Source organism: Oryza glaberrima, chromosome 10 (assembly GCF_000147395.1).
Source record: "Oryza glaberrima chromosome 10, OglaRS2, whole genome shotgun sequence".
Lineage (NCBI taxonomy): Eukaryota > Viridiplantae > Streptophyta > Magnoliopsida > Poales > Poaceae > Oryza > Oryza glaberrima.
In genome coordinates this window covers 3,811,996-3,829,685 of record NC_068335.1, presented here as the reverse complement: position 1 = coordinate 3,829,685, position 17,690 = coordinate 3,811,996, and the positions used below count along the sequence as shown (strand labels likewise).

The window sequence follows — 17,690 nt, the reverse complement described above, 5'->3', positions numbered from 1 at the left end:
ACCTTCATCATTGTTGTTTTGTAAGTACACCTACCCAGCTGCCCTCATCAAAGTAGAAATCCTTAATTTAATTTGTATGAAAACATGCTTGCTTGCCCATCTGCAACGAAAACAGAAAATACCATTAGAAAAACACAAAGATCAGATCACCTGTTACAAAGGAGTGCAGACTGGAAGGTTTTGAACAAGGTGTGTTTAGTTTACGCCAAAATTAAAAGTTTGGTTAAAATTGGAACGATGTGATGGAAAAGTTGGAAGTTTATATGTGTGTAGGAAAGTTTTGATGTGATGGAAAAGTTGGAAGTTTGAAGAAAAAGTTTGGAACTAAACAAGGCCAAAGAAGATATATTCAGAAATACACATATTCTAACTTGTATGATCTAGATCTCCTCCACCTAGATCTTCTTCTGTAAACATGTTAATAAAGATTTGCAATCTCTAATTATCCTTAGGGGAAATAAAGAAAGAAAGATTTGGAACATGAGAATCACCTTCGATTTATGCACATTCATTCATGTTTGGTACAGTCATGCTCGTTGTTGCTTGCCAGCTTCTTGCATCCTTGTAGAATTCGTCATGATTCAACGCCAGACCAAATAAATGCCTGCACGCTCGATTGCCTCGAGTGGAGTGGCACGGGACGCCAACCACATCAATGGAGCCGACATGGTGCAGAAGCCGAGGAACCCGAAGAGGGCGGCGGCGGTGATGAAGGCTCGATAGTTTGGTATGCGGGGCAGGTGCGAGCGGGGTGGCCGCTCGGAGGCGGTGCGCGGCAGAAGAGATCATGGAGGAGGGGGTGGGCGGCGGGGTAGGGCGAGCGGTGGAAAAGACGGCTGCCAACGGTGACCACGGCTCTTCGGCGAGCGCGCGTGAGGAGGCGGCGACGGGGAGGAGGCGCGGCGGCGGAAGGCGACGTTTTTTTTTGGGTTTTGGCGATTTGGCGAAGAGAAGGATTTGATCACAGGGTTAATCCGACGCTAATTGCAATCACGGTGTTAATTACACTGAATAACTCCGCATTTTTATATTAGTCCAGATTTTCGGAATTTTTGCGAAAAATGAATGGCGCTCGCGCTGGGCGAGCGCTGCCGCTGGGGCGTGCCAGCGCGAGAAAATTGACATTTAGCCATTGTCAAAACGGGGTTTCGCTCGAATGCCACTCCCAAAAGTGGTTTCGTTAAAATGCCACCCTTAAACAGGGGCAACATGTTGCAATGCCATTCCATCCATTTCTTCTCAATTTAATGTTTTTTCTTGCTGAGATGACCAAAATACCCTTGATCCTATCTCATCTCTCGTTGTGTTCCTCCTCACTGTTCGGCTCGACGGCGCAGCTAGAGACGAGGAAGGCAGTGGCACGGCTAGGGACGGGGACGGCGGCGGCGCACCAGGGGACAGGGACGGCGGTGGCGTGGCTGGGTACGGGGAAGGCGGCGGGCGGACGAGGACGGTGGCGACACGGCTGGGGACGGGAAGGCCGCGACATGGCTGGGGACGGGGATGGCGGCGACGCGGCTAGGGACGGGGACGGCGGCGGCGCTGACATGGTTGGGGCAGGTGGGATGTTCTCCTACGTCGATGCAGATGGCGCCGCTGTCCCAGCCACGCCGCCGAGCCGAGCAGCCTTCCCCAACCCACGCCGGCGCCGTCCTCGTCCCCAGTCACGCCGGTATTGCCCACCTCATCGCCGACCCCCATCTTCATCCTCCTCGACGACCTCCTCCTTGAGTGCCTCGCCGGCGTCCCCTATGCCTCCCTCCCGCAGCTCCCCACCACATCACCACGCCCGTCGCCTCCGTCACGCCCAAGGCGAGCTCCGCGCCTCCCTCCTCGCCCTCTCCGTCGCGCCCACGGTGAGCCGCCGGATGTTGGCATGGTGGTGGTGGTGAGGACGAGGAGCCAGCGGCCACCGACTCGCAGCTACGCCTCGTCGTCGCCGCCACCGCCGCCGCCACGCTCCACCGCCGGCGACTAGATTGGAATCGATCCCCTTTCTCCTTTCCCCTGTAAAGTCAACAAAATGGCCAAGGGCAAATATGTCAGAGCATGATGGAAAACATTTGAAAATCAGTTAAAATGGTTGAAATGACATTCTAGCAAGTTGGCTTCATTTGACAATGGCATTATAACGAAGCCATATTCGGGAGTGGCATTCAAGCGAAACCCCATCCCGAACATGGCTAAATGTCAATTTTCTGGCAGCGCAGAGTTTTGCTACAATTGCTACAGCTCCTGGAAGTTTTGCGAAAAGGCCTTCCGGTTTGCGCGTAATTCTAGCCCCTCGCTAACAGTATCCCTGAGAGCTGAGAGGATACGTGGAAGCCCTTCGTAAAGCCGCATATTTCATGGAAAGGAAAGGAAAATCACAAGTCAGGACTGCGCTGTAAAAATCGAAAACCGAGGGGGTTTTTCGAAAAATGGCGCCCGCTACGTTCGCGCTGCGCTCCCCTCCTCCCTCCCGTATCGACCACCGCCGGCGCGCCGCCGCCTCCTCCCCCGCCTCCGCCTCCGCCTCGCGCCGCCGCCCCTTCCCCCGTCCCCCCGCACGTCTCACCCTCTCCCTCTACTTCTCCTGCCGCCGTCTCGCACCGCCTCCATCATCCCCTCGCGCCGCCGCCGCCGAGCACCGCGTTCGCCTCCCCCTCGCGAGGCGTCCCCGTCGGCCGCCTCCGGCTTCCCCGTCGCCTCGCGTCGTCGTCGCCGTCACCCGCCCCCGCCACCATCGCCGGCCCCCCAAACCCTAGCCGCCGCCGCCCGCTTGTTCCGACGGGGATTCGGAGGGAGTCGAGGGGAGGCAGAGGCGGAGGCGGTGGCGGTCAGCGAAGAGGACGACGATGGCGGGAGCGGTCGGCGGCGGCGGCAGAGGAGGCGGATGGCGGCGGCGGAGGAGAGAAACGGTGGTGATGGAGCAGCGGGGCCAAACCCTAGCCCGCGCTCTCCGCGACGCGTCCGCGGGGTTCTCCTTCCTTCGCCTGCGTGGCCCACCTCCTCTATCGCGAGAGGAGGAGACGGCGGCGGCGGAAGCGCGTCGCCTTGCCTGCCCGCCTCGGATCTCTTTCCTCCCTCTCGCTCCTTATTCCGTCGGCCCCTTCCCGCCGCGATCAACCGATGCTATCCAGAGCTTCGCTTCCTCCATTCGCTGTACCGCTTGAACCCTAGGTGCTGCAGGAGCAGGAGGTAGCGGGGTTTGGCTGACGATGCGCTGCCGTGGATTTGGGCCTCCCGGATTTCTATCTCAAGCGCGAGCAAAGCATCGCCTTTAGCAATCTATGCTGCTCAGATGTGCGCCTCGGTTCCCCTCCACAGGTCAGCAGCTGCGCCTTCTTCCCTCTCCCTAATTTATTTTCCTTTCCCCCTACCCTAGCCTTCCCTGTTGTATGAGCAATGATTCAGCTTTGCCTTTCAAATGAACATTCATGGCTTTAACAAACCGTCTCCTGCCGGCAGGATCTGCTCGGCCAATCTTCCAAATCCCCAGAGCAATGATACCATCCTCGATTTTGGTTCGGTTTATATAAATGCACTTATCCCTCACAAATTAAATTGTTAATCTTAACTGCAGATGGATATGTATCATGTGATTGCAAGTTCTGGAGAAGGCATGCTTTTGCCATGGTATGGTATGCCTTCTTGAACTTAGTGGGAACAATGCCATTATTGTTATGGATGATGCAGACATTCAGCTAGCTGTCCGTTCGATGTTGTTTGCTGCTGTTGGAACAGCAGGACAACGCTGCACTACATGTTGTAGGCTGGTAAGGTAGGTTTTTCTTATTTGGCCCAATGGCTGGTGTATGAGTAGTCTAAATGCTTTTGTTTTGTTAATGCAGCTTCTTCATGAAAGCATATACCGAACATTTCTTGATCAACTTGTTGAGGTTTATAAACAAGTCCGAATTGGGGATCCTTTGGAGAATGGTACGTTACTGGGGCCATTGCACACTCCTGCTTCAAGAGATGCCTTCTTGAAAGGCATCCAAACCATCAGATCTCAGGTGATATTTGCATAATGTTTATCGACGCAACAACATTTGCTTGTGCATCAATTTCTGTTTGCATTATATTAAACAATCTTTACATCTTCAATACTTAAAATGCTTAAGTTGGTCGTGTTGATGGCTTTTCTGCTCCTCCCTCAAATCTAAATAATTCTTAATATGTTAGCAGTCAAAGTTTTCTTAATATGTTGGTAGTAGTCAAAGTTAAAGATGTTTGATTGCATGCTTTCTACAAAATTGTATTTCTGAATGGATGGACTTTATTATTCCCTGAATTCTGAATCTTGAATGTACATCTTAAAATGCTGAGCTACTGGAAAAGTTGTTAGTTCAGTATGTTTAACTAAAATCAATCTCATTGCATCACATAGGCACATTGCTGTGAATCTATTAGAGTGAAACCATTTAGCATTTACCTGTGGCCTTGAATTGATTGGTGATTTTCTGTAAGCAGTAAAGTTCCGATGGTCTAATTTGACTGACATCCTAATTTTCAGGGAGGAAAAATTCTTTATGGAGGATCTGCAATTTAATCTGAGGGAAACTTTGTTCAACCAACAATTGTGGAAATTTCACTCTCTGCACCGGTTGTGAGAGAAGAACTCTTTGGTCCTGTTCTTTATGTGATGAAAGTTCAGGTATAAAAGGTTCAATTACTTTGCTTTTATGTTATTGATCTGTAATGCTTGGTGTCAGTTGTACAGTGTTGGACCAGATCATTATCGTTTACACACTAATTTTCGTGGCCATTACCTGCAGAATCTGAAGGAAGCAGTTGAAATTAACAATTCTGTTCCTCAAGGATTGAGCAGTTCTATATTTACAAAGAGACCAGATATTATTTTCAAGTGGATTGGGTAAGTGTCAGTTCAACAGCCTAGAAATTAGCCCCGTTGCAGCTAAGCTTGATTGTTATAAATAGAAATCAAGGCTCACTTTGGCACTAATGGATCTCCATCCTCCTGCTTATATGTAGCATTGTGTTTCCTGATTTCCTATACTTGTTTTGGTGAAGGTATCAGACTTGTATGCTTTTAATTTAATCTCATTGTTTCCCTGTTTATTGAATCACACTGAAATATGATTCAAGTTTAACAGTTCAAATATACTTAGGCTTTTAGACCCTTTTTTCCATTATGTGTATTGTATGCATTATTAGTGTATTAAATTCTTTTTTAAGATGATATTTGATGTCCATATATATTTACACTTAAAAAGAATCATAAAGCGATTTAACACTACTGAATCCCCGCTTTGTGTCATGGCTAAATTACTAACCATATTCCTGTGTTTAAATTCCCCCCATATAATAAACCCTCTTCTGAGGACAGCTGCATGCCTACACCTTTCTTTTATGTACATGCTCCCAGATTTCTTTTGCTGCCATGCCCCATAAGCCATGAAATGACTATGGTTGTGATTGTTCTTGCTCTTCTTGCTGTACAGGCCCCATGGTAGTGACTGTGGCATAGTTAATGTAAATATACCCACATTTAGTTGGGTTTGACTCATTTAAGGCTTTGTTTTTAGTCTGATTATTAAGGTACTAAATAGCAGTTGCTTTGTGTTTTTTTTGGTTTGAGCAGGATAATTAAGACTGTTAATGGATCACTGTGTGACAAACATGCATGAAGATGGGCTAATCATCTACTATCCAGGCTTTTTTATATATCAGAGTATGTATGTCTCCATTCTGTTTTGGTGTCAGCTGTAGTAGATATATCTATTGTTTATGCTTGGCATCCTCACTTCCTTTGAGTCATCTTGATGGATCATATGCCAAAAATAATTCATGCTACTTCAGTTTACCATACAATTCAGTGTGCCTTTCGAAATTGAAGAATAAACTTCTCATTTAGCTATTTGGGATAGCCAGCTAGGTAGCTCCTAGGTCTGCAGGTGGTTTGAAATTACTTTTCCGAACGAAAAGCATTTGTAGGTGCCTTATTGAAAAAGGTTTCATATATCTGTGAGGTTTAGCAGCATATAAGTGTCACATCCTGCCCTTTAGCACTGCTATTGTAGGATATTTTGAGTCAGATGGTAATTTATTTTATCTCAGGAAAAGCCATTGCATGCCAGCATATTTTAAGACATATTAGCATGTATGCATGTACATATTGTCCTATGCTCCTATGATATGTATATCAATCAAATGTGGGGCACTATAGTCTTTTCATTGAATTTAAGATAGTTTACTTACCAAGTGGAGGTCAACTCTGTAGTTAATATAAAACTCTGCCCATTTAATTCTTGATGAATATCATGAGGTTCTGCGCATAAGTATTTGTTCCCAATGTGTAATAATGAATGGAGCTAAAGATGCTATTTATAAAATAATTAACTATTTATAGATAAATAAATAATTAAAGCTTAGTTAGTTGACTCCATTGTTTTGATAGGTTCTGTAGACTTGCATTGATGCTTAATAGTTTTTCACATTAAAGATTGGCAATCACATTTCTTTCCATTTTCTGAGTTGAGGTTGTTATACGCATGAATTGTGTTGACAAAAATTTGGTCTTGCTGTCATCAGGGCAGTCAGTGCTACGAGTTCCTCTTTTTTTTTTTTTTTTTTTTTTTTTTTTTTTTTTTTTTTTTTTTGCTTGGACTGTTGGCTACAAGCCATGGTATTTGGGTCTAGCACGTTCATTGCCTTATAACAGGATGGATATATGCGTGGATCCTATACATGTTTCTGTATAGGAAACACATTGCCCAAAATATTCTTTAGAAATGTGCAAATGTTTAATCATATTTTTATCATATATATTTTTTATAGAAGGTGTTGATGCCCATCTTTTCTTATATCTGTATATCAGTAAAATAGTCACGCTTCCTACCACGCCTATTGTTTACCTTTTCATATTAATTAATGATAGAACATTTTTTTTTCAGATATCTGCTTTTCGTTTTGGCAGTTTGCAGATGGGCGAGCTCATGAACACAGTTGCAAATACAATTAAACAGCTACTTTAGCAAGTCTCATATGTGAAATAAGAAATAGTGAGGATATGTTTGTTTCTTTGTTCTTATTCTTAATGTCAACGTATTTTGTGAGAATTATCTTCTAATCTGCTATGCCGCATGATTCTCTGTTCTATATTGAAGTCATAATACTCTTGCTGTCAGTTACTCACTGTTCTCTTTGCTCCCATATTAGATTAACACTATCTATGAACCATTTAACATTTGGTGATATTTACCTTGTGTACTAAATGATCTATGAAATCTATAGATTATATCCTCGAAAATTCTATTTCATCAGTTACTGTTGCTCTTTGCTGAATACACAAATGATCCGAATATTGAGATATCAATTTGCTTTCATATCGTTAAATTTATTTGTGAACTATTTAACATTTGGTGATATTTACCTTGTGTACTAGATGATTTATGAAATCTATGGATTATATCCTCAACAATTCAATTTCATCAGTTACTGATGCTCTTTGCTCATCTCTAATACACAAATGATCCAAATATTGAGTATATATCAATTTGCTTTCATACCGTTAAATTTACTTATCTCTTCTGTTATTCGCCAGGTGCAGCAAAGCACGCCATTATTATTAATAGGCAACGGCCAACGGTGCAAAATGCCAGGTGACGGTGCCCATGAAACTTGATTATTAATATGAAACTTGATTATTAAGTTCAATTTCAGGATTTGCTTCCTTAACTGGTTCCTGTCAATTGGATTTTCAGGATGTTGATTGGAGTTTCATAAGCAGTCAAGCTCGTCTGCTTTTGCCTCCGATTATTTTACCCATGGTGGATGTTGCGGCTTTGTGCATACGTCGATGGAGGTAACAGTGTAACACTGCTTTACAGTATGTATATTTGTCATTGTGCTGTACATCTATAGTAGCAGAACTGGGAGCTAATTCAAATTCAAATGATCTAATTATGCTTCTGCAAATACATATAACATGCTACAAGTAACTGTATAAAATTTTGGATTGCAAATGCGTTTGATAAGAATGAGGCTTGATGGGTCTGGTACTATAAAAATTTTAGCTAAGATGTAAATCCTAATCAAAATGTGGGACCAAATACAAAATATCTGGCCTAGAGCAATTCTTATCGGGCTACCAGTAGGCGCATTACCTTTGCAAGTGCATCCGTTCTTTGCATGATGCCATGTTTTTGTTAGTTTACTGTAATACTGAAATTGTTGCTTTTTTTTTTTTGCATTTTGGAATTGTTCTTTTTGAAATGGGTCTGCTTAAGTTCAAGTTTTGGTTAAAGGGGCACACTAAGTTATGAAATATGTACTTTTCAGCAATTATATTTCCGGTTATACGTTTTTATTCAAGGTTGCACCAAATTTTTTTACAGTTGCCTTCAAGGTTATGTAAGGACAAAACCATGTTTAGACTTACGATTTTAGTATAGACGATTGATGATTTATTTAGTTGTAGTGGCTTTATGATCTATAGCATTTTTTATCCTTAAATGAAATTCACAGCTTGCAATCGACAGTGACCTTTTTCTTTGCAGGGACTCTGCCATGTGAATTGATAAGTTGCTAATAATGTGATAATAAATTAAAATGCCGATCGCAAGAAGTGTAATGTTTCCAATTGTTTCTAGAAGTACAATTCATGCTGTTTGCTTTAATGAGATATGTGATATGGTGACCTAGGGATTTTTTTGAAACTATACCTCCTTCTGGGATAAAAAAAAAAACCTCGTAGGAATACATCCTAGGGGGAATTTTATTTGGGTGAGTTGATTTACTGTGCGTGAATGTGTGTGCATGGATAGAAATGTAGGTTGAGTTGGTACTTTCCTGTATATCTGCACAAACATATTAGTTCATGTAGTTGTGCATGTGGATGGTGACCTTATGAGACTGGGGACAATGAATTCTAGAAGACGTCGCCTGGTGCTAGATGTACCTTGGAAAATCGGTAAAGCAACTGATGTTGCCAAAGCCAAACTAATAAAAAAAATTGAAGTATGAGGTCAACCAAGTTTGTTGGCCATTTGTTAGGATGTATTTTGCTATGAGGTTGATGGTTTGGGATTTATCATCACTGTTTGGTGTCAACTGCCAGTATTTATTTTTTATAGGTGCCCTATTTGTAAGATTGACATCCAATGCGAGGCTCAAATCATGAGCCTGATAGAGAGCACTCTAATGCTATCAAGGCTTACCGCTTATTTGTTGTCAACAAGAACCTTGGGACAATAATTGACACAGGGTTATTGTTTCCATATAACGAAGATTGTATATCTTGATGGTTTTAAGTTACTTTTACTAGCTCTATTCAAAAGAAAACACTTAAAAGGCTTCAGACTGCCTTTACAGGAAGGTTAGGTTTTGTCAAAGAGTTACCTGTGAATATTATAGTAACTGAATTTTCTGTTATTTACCCCAATTATGACCATGGTGGGGAGTACTCGTGTAATGAAGCTTGAAGAATTCAGTGTTTCTGCTTGTATGTTTTATTAAGGTGACCGACAAAGATTTATGAACACGTCTCTGAGAATTTTTTTTACATGTTCTGAGCTCTAATTTTGTTTTTTAGATGGCTCGACAAGTATTTCAGCTAGCATTGGATATAAATTCTGCATGTATATGTACATTTGAATTTTCAGACTTCTGTGATCCTTAATGTACATTCGTGAATGTACTTGAAATGTATTCTTTGTTTCCTTATATAATCACCAATACTCTGCAATATTGTCCGACAGAAGCAATCAATCAAGCTACAACTAAACAGACAATATACAGGAGGTTGATCACAAATTACGCTCGCTGATTAGTTGTGTGCAGGCGGCGCGCCCTGGCGCGCCCAGTCATCTAGTTATAATAATACAATGTTCATTTAATCAATTTAAATAAAAATAAAATAAATTAAAATCCTCCTTCCTTGTCTTTGGGCCACCCTGGCCCAATCCCCCTTCCCCTACCTCTTCCTGGCTAGGCTGCGCGCCTCCTCTCGGGCTGGCCTATCTCGTTTCCCTCCCCCTCCAAGTCTGTTCCACCCCGGCCTCCTCTCACCTCTTCTCGCCGATAGGTGGACCTGAGGTCCCACCTGTCAGGCCTCCCTTCAACCTCCGGCTGAGGCAACCGCTGGCCACGCCGCCTACTCCCTTCGCCGAATCCGCGCCCTCCCGCGCGCATCAAACCGGAGTGGGACTCGAGTCCACTCCACTCCACCCACTTCCCCTCGTTTCCCCGCAAAAATGGCGTCAGTTCGAGTCCACTTCTACCCATGCCGTCGCCTCCACCTCTCCCGTCGAATCCTCCTTTTCCGAGCAAGCTCGCGCCTTCTCGAGCCCATAAAGAGCACCCCCGTGCCCTCCTCGCGCATTCCCCCAATATTCCCGAGCCCGCCGCGCACCCCCTCACCCTCCCCATGCCGAGCCGTGCGCCGCCACTTGCCGTCGAGCTCGAGCCGGCCACCACCGCCGCTGGAGTCGCCGCTGCGCCAATCTGCCACCGCCGTCAGCTTCGCCACTCCACATAGCGCCCCGGCACCCACTCCGTCCTCCCCTTCCACCCCTGCGGCACCATTCCCATCGCGCGGCCGAGCTCCACTGCCCGCCGGTGCTCTCCAGCCGACCGCCACCGCCGCTCCTGCCATCGCTGCGCCACACCACCGCCACCATTGGCTCCGCCGTGCTGAGCCGCATCTCGGCATCCCCTCCCTTTCCCAAAAACGCCACCGGAGCACCACTTCCACCACCACACCAGAGCCGCCTCACCTCCACCGCCTCCAGCCGCTCCCCGCCGGTGAGAGGGGTCTCACCCGGCCGTCCAACCGCCACCCACAGCGTCGCCGCTCCTGCTGTACCCCAGTCACCGCTCCAGGCCACCGGAAACTCGCCGGAGCTCTATTCCTCTCGCGCGCCGGTGAGTTCCACCGCCTCTACCTTCCCCGGCCAGCGATTCTCGCCGCCTCGGGCCATATCTCCCCATCCCTCCTCCACCTTCGGCAGGTCTCGAGCGAGCCCGACCACCCCTCCGCGTTCGCCGGTCGTCACCAGAGCTCCGCCACGCCGTCTCGCGGACGCCGCCGCCTCCCTCTGCCCCGAGCACCCGTCGGCCGCCTCCTTCGCCGTCGTGCCCCTCGGTGAGCCCGCCGCCTCCCTCTCTATCCCCTCTGCTCTGTTCCACCGCTTCCCATGCTTCCCGCACCGCTGCCGCTCGCCGCCGGTGGCCGTCGTGCCTGGCGTGTGACCACTGCGTTATCGTGGGATCAGTCGGCCGGCTTGCTGCCGCCCCGCTCGCCCGGTCCGCCCTGTCCCCTTGCCACGCCGCGCTGCCGCTCCGTCGCATGCGCCGCCGCCGTCCGCGCCGTCGCTGGCCGTCGCCGCCGGTTGCTGCGCCGCCGCGCACCGTCGCTCGGCCGGGCCGGCCTGAGCCATGACCGTGCCCAGCCACGCCACCCCGTGGCCACCCGATCATCTTGGGCTGATCTGGGCCGTCGGTTCCCGTGGACCGGCAGTGGACCACCCCGTGGTCCCGGTCCACGGTGGACCGATCCTCCTTGTCTCGCTGACGTGTGGGGCCCGCCTATCGGCGCCGGTCCCCCTTGTTGACGTCTGTAGCCGCCTATGTACTTTGAGAAAATAATATTAATCGCGCAATAAATTCGGTTAAAAATTATAGAAATTCATTTAAGGCAAATTTTGCCACAGGACATTGTGACTTCGCGGTTTTAGCTGTAGGACACCGCGCGAAGTCACTTTTGGGGAAAGACATTATGTAAATATGGTTATTTGCTAAGGGACACTCAATCCATAAAATTAATATTTTTGTGCTGACTAGGCGAGATGGGGCCCACTTTTTTACACGTCTTGACCAAATTGTCCCCTATCTCTTTCTCTCTCTCTACCTCCTTTCTCTCTTCTCCTGTGGGCGGCGCCCAGAGGCCGGGCTCTCCTCGGCCCGTCTACGACGAGGATGTCCCATCTCGTGTCGAGCACCTCCCACGGCAACATGGTGGTCAGCGCTATTGGATAGTATAGGGAGAGATATACTGCATAGTATGGGACACATTGTATTGAGCCTCGGGGGCCGATACATATAGGAGTACATGGGGAAGAGATAAGGAAGGATTACATATATGGAAGGAATCCAAACAAACCAATCCTATCCTAATATGACTCTAACTACCATATACTCTAACATCCCCCTACAGTCCAAGCGTGAGCAGCGCGAACGCTTGGACTGGAGAAGAAACCGGCAAGAGTGCTCAATATGGATGATAGCCCTTTGTGCCGTAATCGATGTAGCCAAAGCGAAGGGTGCGAGGGAGCCGTAGTCGATGAAGCCGTGCGTAGAGTAGCCGTGGTCGATGTAGCCGAAGTCGGGGAGTCGATGATGTCGAGGTAGCCGAGCCACGAGGCGCGCAGGGGGCGCCGAAGAGTGGACGTGGACGGATAGGAGGTCGTCGTGGACCAATGGTACACGAGGACGTGCTAGAGACGAAGACCGGGACACAATTGCAGCGGTCGTTGAGGAAGATGACACCGAAGAGCCGATGTAGTCGAACTGTGAAGGACAAGACATCACGCCGGATTTGCTAGACCCGGGGACAACTCGGGACGAACGCGTGCGCCGGTGTTGCCAATACCGCGCGGGTGAGGCAGGGGGCCACCATGAATCATATGCCAATGTCGGAGGAGACTAGCAGCGAAGTGTAGTCGAGAAAGATATGGCGACGCTGGCGATGAATCATGCTAGACGAAGAAGAAGGTTAAGTAGCGGGACCAACGGCATGGATGGCGCCGTCGGTAGCCATGTAGAGATTGCTGGACCACCGGCCAAGAGTGGCGACAGTGGCAGCTTGGAGACGCGGCGGGAATGCTCGAGGTAGACGAAGAAGACCCTGAGCGGATGACAATGACCAGTGCGGACGACGATGGTGTCAAAGCGCGAACGACGATGAAGACGACGAGAGGGGCAACGCTGTGATCTGAAGGGGCGACATAGGTGCGGCTCGATGTCGATGCAGCGGTGAGAACTCCACCGGTAGTGAGGCCACGCTGAGGAGGGCATCTCTCAGCGTTCCAACAACCAGTGGAGGTGGACCACGGGCAGCGGCACTGCGGCCCGAGGGGGCAGGACAACGTAGTGAAAGCCGGAGCTGATGCCGATGTTGGAGACGTGCAGATATCGACAAGGCAGTGGGCGACGCAAACCTGTTCTCTGAATGGGAATAAATAAAAAAATAGCAAGCAAGCAACACAGTAGCAGCAGCCTAGTAGGCCCAATCACCACACGGTCCACCAATGGATAACCTCACAGCCCAGCTTGGTCCTCAACTCAGTCCTCATCTCCAAACGAGGAGAGAGAAACAGAGCAGAAGCAGAGCCGAGCCTCACGAGCGCAGGTTGACGAGTGGAGGACGCCCAAGCCGACGCCCCGGCGAACGGCAGGAGGCGAAGCTCCGTTGGCCTCGCTGGCGGCGCGCCGTGGCAGAGCGGGGAGGACGAGGCCGCGACCGAGTGGATCTGGAGGCGGTTGGCGGCGGTCGTGCGGTTCCTGGGTGGCGGCGACCTGGCACCAACGTCGTCGGAGTCGGGGGTGCCGTCGGGACGAGTCCCTCCGCAGCGGCAGGGTCGGTGAGCGGAGAGCGGAGGCAGGGAGGGCTGCGCACGGAGGAGGTCCGGCGAGCTGGTAGCCTCCGGATCCCGACAGCGGTGACGTGCTCCAGGTGAAGGGGCGGCACGGAGACGGTGGTGCCTGGTGGCGACCCGCAGATCCGGTCGGCGGAGGGTCCTTGGCGGGGGCGGGCGGCCGTGGAGGGAGTGGAGTAATCGATGGCGGCACGTCGGAGGTGGAGGTCGAAGGCGCCAGGGGCGAGCTCCGAACGTCGACGTTGGCGGCGGCGGCGGCGGTGTGTAGACGCGCGGCGGGGCCGGCGGAGGCGGTGTCGACGGTGGCTGGCGGCGCAGTGGAGGTCGGGGACGGCGGTGTGTTGGTGTTAACAACTAAATTTGGTAATATCGGCATCGAAAAAGAAGATTAGATCGAAGTGGAGTCGAAGGCGGAGATTGATTCGAGAACAGAGCAAGAATCGGCTGGAGTCCAGATCGGCTACGATTAGGATCGGCTGGGTCTGAGTCGGACTAGGTAAGCCGATGCAGCCGATTCCGACAATACGACTTGGTCTATGACATTGTGTTGAATTGAGGTGCTTCAAGATGATTGCCGCATATGGATAGAGTCCTGAGAAGGCAATTGTATCTATTAATTAGGATATTTTATGTAATTTCCTTAGAGATATGTTTGGGCAAAAGTCTACCGCAAAGGTTTATGGTATCTTAGAGTTTGTTAGAGATAAGAGTCGTGTCCGATATGGACAGTTTGTAATTTTCGGGTATAAATAGACCCCGAACCCCATTTAATCAATTAACACACACGTTCAATACAATTTCGGCGCATCGCCACCCTTTTGCTTTAGTTTTATTTTGACGAGTTCTTGCTTTCGGGTTGAGCTGCATCGGTTTCGATCTTCAACAAGAGGTAAAACTTGTTATGACGGCTTGCATTCTCGAGATTAGTGCTTCCATCTTTATGATACTCTAATCTTGTTTATGTAATTCGTTGAGTTATCATATATCTTACATAATCTATGGCAATATCACTATCTAACCTACAATCGGCTAACATCTGTTAGTAGAGGGCAGCCGATTAGGTTAGATTTTGACGTTGATTTAGATTATATAAGATATCTACCACTTTATGAAACTTCCAGCGGCTTGATTGTCTAGATATTGTTCTTCTTTTCATACTTAATGCTGCATCAGTTGAGTTTGATCTATTAAGTCGTGCTTAGAATATCAATCTCTAGTCTGCCTTCTGGTTGCCGATTAGAGTAGTATCGGAGTTTCAGCCGATCTTATCTGATTTAACTATAATTGCTATATATGCTTCATTGACGCGTTAAATCCGCCCTTTATGTTAAGATATTATCGCATCTAAGTATATTAAGCTTTCGTTTAGTATATTCAGCTCGTTTTAACATCTTAACATAGAGTCGTATCGGAGTATTAGCCGATACATGCTAGATCTATATGATCGGCTATGCTATAAACATATGTAGTCCCGTTATATATATATATATATATATATATATATATATATATATATATATATATATTTCGATCTAAGTGATTTATACTGTCTCGGCATGGCGACCGATCTAACCCAATCACTTGATTTAAGTATATATCGATATAAGAACTACATATTGTTGATATCTACAGCCGATCGAGTAGATTTAGTTCTTTATTATCTATTTCTAACCGCCGATCGATTCACACATGGCATCGGCTCAAAGATAAATGATATGTCATCGGCACTTAGCCGATCGGCTATCGTTTATAGATTTAACCGTGGTTTCTTTGTCTTTATTTCTTGTTGATTGCAGGATCAAATCAACTGGCACGCTAGCATACCCGAAGGCGAGTTTTGGACCTGCACTGGAGTTAAGCAAATCTCCCAGGCCTCGTGTTTTACGTCAACACGCTTTTGGCACGCCCGGTGGGACCGATTAGGAGTCAGATTAGCAACTTTCCTCATGGCCGAGAAACTACCGCCGTCACCATCCTCGGCTAGCCTAGGATTTGTTCAAGAAAAGATCCAGAAGTTAGGTTCACAGACGTTGATGAAGGGAACATTGTGACCATTTATCCAGAAAAATTCACACCTGATCAAAAGAAAGATATTGACGCGATCAGTTCCTGTACTCATTCAGTTCTTGAACTCATTCATGCAGACTCGCAAGGGAACGCTTGTTCAGAAGTATAAAATAAAGGTGGTTCCTGACTATCCCGGGATTGGTTCCTCTAAGAATGGAGAAGGAAAACAAGCTCCAGATGGCTCGGCTCAACCGAGTGACAAAGGTGCTACAGATGTTTCTCTAGCAAATCAAGGTTACAACTCTCAAGGAGTCCACGGGTTTCAAGGTGATGGTTCTCAGGGGATTCAAGGTGATGGTTCTCAGGGAGTTCAAGGTGGAGGTGTCAATCAAGACGGCAATGCAGCACGGGTGCAGTTCAACAACTTTCAAGATCAGGTAGACTATGCTGTGCACCATGCTTTGATCAACCAATCTGGAATACTAACCAACACCTTGGCGAACATGGTGAATTCAATGATTGATGGTTCGATGGCCAAATATCAAGCTACAGGACCAGTTTACCTACTAGGAGGAGTATCCCCGAATTATCGGCCATTAATCACCGATAGTCTACCAGTCGTTCAGTCAGTCCCTCTTAATGCACCATCGGCTTAGCCGACGATACCAGCATCGGCTCCCGCACCTACTGCACCACCTTCGGCCCCAGGCCAATTAATTAATCCCCGATTGTTTGTGAGAGAACAGCCACAACACGCTGGACAGAATGTGAGTCGGCTAACGCAAGACCAGGTTGCATCTATGTTCTTACATCCTCAACACACTATTGATCCAGCCCAGCAGCAGCCAATTCAGCAGACATCGCCAGGGCAGCAGGTTGTGCAACCAGTTCAGCAAACACCTCCAATCCAACAGGTTGTGCAACCAGTTCAGCAGACGCCACCAAGACGGCAGGTCTTGCGGCTGATTCAGCAGACACCGTTGAGGCGACAAGTTGTTTAGTCGATTCAGCAGCAAGATCCGATGAATGCATTGGCTGGGTTTGCAACACCTGATGGTCAGCCTGTGCAGCATGCCGCAAATCAGGTTGTCCCAGAACACTTAGTTCATCATGTACAACCAGATGGCACAGTTGTTCCTCAAGTTATTCCTGAACATTTGGTGAGTAATATTCAGCCAAACCTTCAAAATTACCAGGGGGCAATTTGAATTATCAATATCAGCCACCATCACCTCATGTTTAGTACCAGCAAGCAGGATCGACTCAGCCCTAATTTGTTCCTCAATACAATCAATTCGAGCCTATGCCACAACAACCTCAAGGAACGCCTCAGCAGCAACCATGGGCCGATTTGATTGCAGATGTCATGAAGGAGCAGTTCGGGCTTAGGCCGAAAGACGCTGGAAACCTATATCGACAGCCATATCCTGAATGGTTTGAGAGAGTTCCTCTGCCTAACCGGTTCAAAGTTCCAGATTTTTCAAAGTTCTCAGGGCAAGATAGTACATCAACTTATGAGCACATTAGCCGATTTTTAGCTCAATGCGGTGAAGCATCGGCTGTGGATACCTTGAGGGTTAGGTTATTCCGGTTGTCTTTGGCTGGATCGGCCTTTACTTGGTTTTCTTCTTTACCGTATGGATCAATTAACAGTTGGGCTGATTTAGAAAAGCAGTTTCATAGCTATTTCTATAGTGGGATTAATGAGATGAAATTGTCCGATCTAACGTTGATCAAGCAAAAGCATGATGAGCCCGTGCATGAGTATATTCAGAGATTCAGGGAGATGAGAAATAAGTGATACAGCTTCAGTTTGACTAATTTGGCTTTTCAGGGTATGATTGCTCCAATTAGGGAGAAGTTCTCATCTGAAGACTTTGAAAGCTTGTCACACCTTACACAGAAGGTAGCCTTGCATGAGCAAAGGTATGTAGAGGCTAGAAAAAATTCTAGAAAGGTTAATCATGTCTGCCCTTATATAAATGGATCGGACGATGAGGATGATGATTCTAAGATAGCTGCAGCCGAGTGGGTAAGGAGTAAAAAGGTTATACCATGCCAATGGGTAAAGAACTCAGGAAA

At 47.5% G+C, this 17,690-nt stretch overlaps 1 pseudogene; it reads left to right on the top strand.

Moving 5' to 3' along the window:
- The first annotated feature begins 2,301 nt into the window (after nucleotides 1–2,301).
- Nucleotides 2,302–9,508, top strand: LOC127752532 (aldehyde dehydrogenase family 7 member A1-like; annotated as a pseudogene).
- The last annotated feature ends 8,182 nt before the right edge of the window (nucleotides 9,509–17,690 follow it).